The sequence below is a fragment of the Stenella coeruleoalba genome, assembly GCF_951394435.1.
Source record: "Stenella coeruleoalba genome assembly, chromosome: X".
Classification (NCBI taxonomy): domain Eukaryota; kingdom Metazoa; phylum Chordata; class Mammalia; order Artiodactyla; family Delphinidae; genus Stenella; species Stenella coeruleoalba.
The window spans coordinates 15,174,640-15,181,383 of NC_137152.1; positions in this window are offsets into that span (position 1 = coordinate 15,174,640).

Genomic DNA, 6,744 nt, shown 5'->3' on the forward strand with positions numbered 1-6,744 from the left:
TATCATATCTTAAAGAAAGGAGTGACTTTACATCCAAACTGCTTACATGGCAAGAGACTGTGCTGGGTAGGGGTAGAAAAACCAACAAAACAGGTCTATATCTCCAAAGCATTTACAAAAAAGCAATCTTTTCTCCCTTGCTTCCTTCCTTCCTTCTTTTTTCCTTCCTTCCTCCATTTCTTCCCCCTTCCTTCCACAACTCCTTCTTGATTAACTAGTTAAGTGCCAAGCACTGAATATTTTCTTTAGCTTTCCTTCCCTGATTCAGTTTTGCTCTCTCCCTTCTTCTCATCTCAGATCTCAGTGCTTTTCTATACTCTCTTTAAATAATTTATTCAGGTCCCTTATCTCCACTAATGATTTTTTTAAAAATAAATAAATATTTATTTATTTATTTGGGCTGTGCCTGGTCTTAGTTGCAGCACACGGGATGTTCGTTGAGGCATGCCGATTTCTTAGTTGTGGCATGTATCAGGATCTAGTCGTCCGAACAGGGATCAAACCCGGGCCCCCTGCATTGGGAGTGCAGAGTCTTACCAACTGGACCACCAGGGAAGTCCCCCCACTAATGCTTAAATGACTGATAAAAGATTGAAAACATTATCCTTCTGTGGTCAAGACCACTCATTACCTTTCTTCCTCAGGTACAGCATCTTAGGTTTTTTATTTTTTTGCGGTACGCGGGCTTCTCACTGTTGTTGTCTCTCCCGTTGCGGAGCACAGGCTCCGGACGCGCAGGCTCAGCGGCCATGGCTCACGGGCCCAGCCGCTCCGCGGCATGTGGGAATCTTCCCGGACCGGGGCACGAACCCGCATCCCCTGAATCGGCAGGCGGACTCTCAACCACTGCGCCACCAGGGTAAGCCCAGCATCTTAGTTTTACACTAGATCTTAATGAGACAAGTGACAAGACTACATTACCCAACCTATCTTTCAGGTAGGATTGAACAATGCGATATAAAAAGAAGTTGTTGGATGGCATGTTTAGGAAGCCTCTTTAGAAGCGGATAGAAACTGGTACCAATGGGCCTTTTGCCTTTCTTTCTTTTTTCCTGCTGACTGGAATACATATATGATGGTTTCGGCTTCAGCAACAATCTTGGACTCTGAGTGGAATTTGGAGATGGAATGCATGCACTTAGGATGATAAAGTAAAAGACCAAAAGGAGCTGTTTTCTTGATGATCATGGAACTTCCTTCCCAACATTGGACTGCCTACTTTAGGATTTACTATACATGAGGGGAAAATAAACTCCTACGTGTTTAACCACTGCTATGTGGGGTTTTTGGTTACATGAAGCTAAATCTAATACAAACTCCTACCTTCCAGTGGTGGTATTTGCATTTTAACAGGCATTAAGAATTTAACCTAGGGGCTTCCCTGGTGGCGCAGTGGTTGGGAGTCTGCCTGCCAATGCAGGGGACACGGGTTCGAGCCCTGTTCCAGGAGGATCCCACGTGCCTCAGAGCGACCGGGCCCGTGCACCACAACTACTGAGCCTGCGCTCTAGAGCTCGCGAGCCACAACTGCTGAAGCCCTCGAGCCTGGAGCTTGTGCTCTGCAACAAGAGAAGCCACTGCAATGAGAAGCCCGCGCACTGCAGTGAAGAGTGGCCCCCTCTCACCGCAGCTAGAGAAAGCCTGTGCACAGCAAGGAAGACCCAACGCAGCCATAAATAAATAAATAAATAAGAATTTAAACTAAAAGAATGAAACTCTACCCTAAAGTTTCAGGCGGAAGTCAGCAGATAGGATATTGAGGTCTTAGATCTTCTTTGGGATTTTGAGATCTCTTCTGGAACACAGCCTTAATATCTATAAAATTAGGAGCTGTGTTTTGTAATAATTTTCTACCTTAGCAACTCTTTGTTATTCAATCTATAAGGCAACATTTAAAGTGTTATTTTCTTATGCAATAATTCATCTAAATGGTTAAGTGCAAAAAAGAACACTTTATAATAGGTAAATAAATGTTTAATTACCAAGTTTGATTGGCTTGGATAAAAATCCCGTTTTCTAAAATTGGAATTCAGACTTGTGCACTATTATAATGTGTTTTCTGTTTGTTTCCTGGGCTTGTGCTGAGGAAATTAAAATCCAGAATTGGACTTTGATAAGTCACAATTATCTTAGCACATGCATGCCCATGCATAACATACCCAGGTGGTGAACTGGTGCCTGGAGCACCGTAGCTCGAACAGGAAGCTATCCCTGCTTAGTCACACCACCATTAAAAAAAAAAGTCAATCCTATCAACTTGGAAACTGTATGTAAGAATGCCAGTGGCTAAGAAAATATGAATCATTGGATTCATTGGATTACATTTATGTGTTATTTAAAATCTATTATCTGTGTGGTTGTCTTACACATTATTTAATACTGAGTTACGTCCAGGCATATAGATCCCCGGACAAGTTTTTAAATATATTTTCTTACTTCACTGCTAAGAAATTGGGAGCCAGTGTGAAGCTGCAACTCAAGCCTCTATTTCCAATCTCTGCTCTGATTTTAAAAGCATATTAATTTGCCCAGACACAAGAACATTTATCCATTTATAAAATTATATTGTAAATATTCAAGTTTTCCAAAGAGTGCAATTGAGCTGCTGAACTCCTTGAGCTGCCAATAAAGAAAATCCTTCTCCACACAACCTGGCTAAAGCCATGAACAGCATCTTAGTGAAATTTGCCTAATCACATTTTCCAGAAATGCCCCCAAATGTTTATTTTGGTTTAAAGGGATAAAAACTGCTTGCCAGTTACTAAAATGTGTGCTTGTGTCAAGCTGAATGCCAGCCCTTGAGACTTTCTAACCACACACTGGCGAATAAGAAGTAGTAATACCACGGAGAGGACTGATACCCATGAATATGTAAATATAGCTACAGAAGATGGTTCCTACAGTGAAGGGTCAAAATAATCGATGCCCACCTGAAAAATGGGTAACTTTATAGGTAAGATCAGCTCCCTTCAAATAAAGCCAAACAGACATTTCCAAACAAACAAACAAACAAAAATATAGCATTTAGAAGAAGGCAGTAAGTGAAGAAGTTAAGTGGACAGGATCTTTGGCAGGGAGTTCAGAGATCAAATATTAACTTGTCAGAGTTCCAGCAGGAAATAGAAGGCACACTCAGCTGGGATCTATGAAGACAATTTAGTGAAGAGACTATTTCTGGAAGTGTGTGCAGGGCTAAGGGAACCAAGAGATGTCAGGGTGCTCAGAGACCAGCAACAGCAGGAAGCTTACTACCCTTGGGTTGGAAAGGAGAAAGGGAGAAACTGGTGTTTCCAGCTCCCATCCTCCAATCTCCAGTGGTGACTCCCAATGGCCGAACCCAAACAGAATCCAGAGGATAAGGGAGGCCTGGGGCACAGAGTAGGACCCGGATGGGCCAAAAATGGATTAGGAAGAGGGATTCAAGCAGAGAATACTCAGCATGTTGTAAAATGTGTAAATGGGGATAAAAATAGTACCTATCTCCTAAATTTGTTTTGAGGATTAAATGAGATTGCATATATAATTCTTAACACAACATCTGGCATAGAGGAGCAGCCAGTTAACACTAGCGATTATTTTTATTGTATGGACTATTGAAAATATAGACATACTTATTCGTTTGAAGTTATAGCCAGTTTATCAATCAATGTCAAGATTTAAGACCTCTTGAACATGATTCTAAAAGCTGGCTTACACAGATGTCTTTTCAAGCTGTCTTTTTCCATTAAACCTCATGACTTTATACTCCATGACATAACAAGTGATGTATCAGTCAGCAACTTCACCTCATTTAGGCCTGTACACTCATAAGATCCATCCAAATGATAAATCAGAAACCAGAGGATGTAGAGAAGCTTCTTCTTTCCCGCTCTGGAAAAATAATATGTTAAAAGTCCAAGTTTTTTCTCGTTTGACTTACAGGTGGACTCATAAAACATTAGGATTCTAGATTCTTCAGCTCCCCAAATTCTTCCCCACTTGCCTTTGATACCTGAAATTCTTCTATAGAGGAATAGAGTTTTTCCTTCTGCGAGATATGAAATAAAAATGGCCCCTGGGAAAAGAGCATTTTGACCAAGAGTTCGGATGCTTCCCAGACTGTAAGCTTTGATATAGGCAGAAAGGGAGTAAGCGGGCTTCCTTCAACTACTCAGGCCCTGTTGAGACTGTCTGAGGCCTGCACTGAATTAAAACGGGTGTGACTCAAGGCAGTCTGAGGCTGTGCAGCCAGTTGCAGGGGAGAACCAGAATAGTTCTTGACTGGAGCCACGGTCAGAGCTGCCAAGTCAATTTCATGTGTGCCATTCGAAAGGTGAGGCCAGGACAGAAAACTAGTATGGACTGTGTGTGGGCCTAGGGGCCATGGTCAAAATATTTCACAACAGGTAAAGTAACACAGAGCTGCAGATATAGAAATGTAATACATGTAGGTAAAGACATTATTTGGTATATTGATATATAGTATATAACATTAATAAGAATGAAATGCTTATAAATCCTTTTATTCTCTAAAATCTATATGTTTATATAGTATAAAGCTGCTTATTAAATCATTCATCAAAAAATTTAATTTCTAAATTATTTGGTGATTTTCAGAAAATCTTAGTGTGGTCTTTTGTTCGACATGGGCTATTACTGCTAAAGGTCTTCATTTAAACACTTTTTGTTCTACTTCAAAGAGATTCATAAACATCATTTGGTCAAATTTCAGGTTTTAACATTAGGAAGTTTTCCCTCATATTTGTCATTAAACAACACAACCATTTTAAAATAATTTTTAAGGCAAGTGAATGGTAGCTCTTCTTGGAATTGATATTTACTTAGTTTCAAAGGGATGTCCTAATTCTCTATCTCTAATAATATCATCCACCTCTCTTTACACTTTGATTTATTTTATTTTATATACTCAATAACTTTTCCCTTTCATCAAATTAATCTGCCAGCTTTAATATCAAAACTTTTCTTGCTTGTAGAGCTGAAGAAAGTTATTGACATCTCAGAATATTTAATTAATTCCATTTAATAATTTCAATTAACGTGACGGTACAAGGCTAGCTATCCTCTCCAAACTGCTTTTGCAGCTTCTAGCCCTACAGACTGCCCCAGGAGATCAAAATATTCTCATTTTCATTACTTTCAATTTCCAGATTTTCAGACAATTTATTTAATTATTTCCAATTATTATTTTTGTATGGCAGCGTATTATAAAATTTATGGAGAAAGGATTTTCAGTGTTTTACTTTGGCAGTTGTTAAACTTTTTCTGTCACTATTTTAGGCTTTGCAGGACACAGGGTGCCTGTAGTAACTATTCAACTCTGCTGTTGTATCATGAAAGCGGTCACAAATTTGTAAATGAATGGGCGGGGCTGGGTTCCAATTAAACTGTATTTATGGACAGTGGGATTTGAAAATTTTTTTAATTAATTAACTTATTTATTTATTTATTTTTGGCTGAGTTAGGTATTTGTTGCCGCACACGGGCTTTCTTTAGTTGCGGCGAGCGGGGGCTACTCTTCGTTGTGGTGCACAGGCTTCTCATTGCAGTGGCTTCTCTTGTTGTGGAACACTGGCTCTAGGTGCGTGGGCTTCAGTAGTTGTGGCACCTGGGCTCAGTAGTTGTGGCGCACGGGCTTAGCTGCTCTGAGGCATGTGGGATCTTCCCAGGACAGGGCTCGAACCTGTGTCCCCTGCATTGGCAGGCGGATTCTTAACCACTGCACCACCAGGGAAGGCCCTGGGATTTGAATTTTATATAATTTTCACATGTCACAAAATATTTTTCTTCTTTTGTTCACAGGCCATACAAAATCAGGCAGCGGGCCAGATTTGGCACATGGGCCCAGAGAACAATCTCTATTCTATCTAATTTACCTTTTTATTGCATCATCCAAAATAATCGAATGCAGTGGCTTATTTCCAAACTAAAATATACAGAAAGTTTCCTAAAATTTTGACCGAAGTTCCATTCTTTTTATCAAGCAATAAGATTTTCCTATAAATATTTGTCATTTAAATATTTTTTCCCAAGCACCAACAGTAGAGTTTAATATATTACTCCTTTAGGTTTTTGGATATCAACAAAACTCATTAAACTATATTTAGTCTTGAATTTCATAATTTAAGTATGTCATTAAAATTCTTTTATGTGACTAGCTAGAGCACCTTTGATGATTATTAAAATTTGTTATCTTCTTGTTTCATGTTTTCCTGAAAATTATTTTCTCATTTTACTAAATAAGTTTTATAATAAGAAGGACTTTAAGTCTAGATTGCATTATATGCTTATATCAGTATTATTCTTTCTTTGAAGTTCTCATAAAATTTTCCTTTCTGAAGAAGCTTGATTATTTTTAACTACACAGTAGACAACGTTTAAAATTCTGATTGTTTTCTAAATGTTTTTTACTTGCTTTTTTGACTTTTTGATTAAATATTTTTGGAATGTTTTTACTATTTCAAAAGCTTTATGGAATTGATTCTTGATGTTATTTCAAATTTTTTGTGATTGATGACTGTGCATTTTTTTTTGGAACCATGAGTTTTAACAGAACATAATTGCCGTTTTGATAAAAATGCATGTTTGGCACTTCCATATTTTAGTGATACAACTTTTGAGTCCATTTGCCCCTAACATTATGTAAGTAGGAATAATAAGCTACTTGTATTTTTTGTTGAAATAATCAAGCGGTTTTTAATTGTGGAATTACAAATTATTTTACTTTGAACTGATTCTTACCCGAAA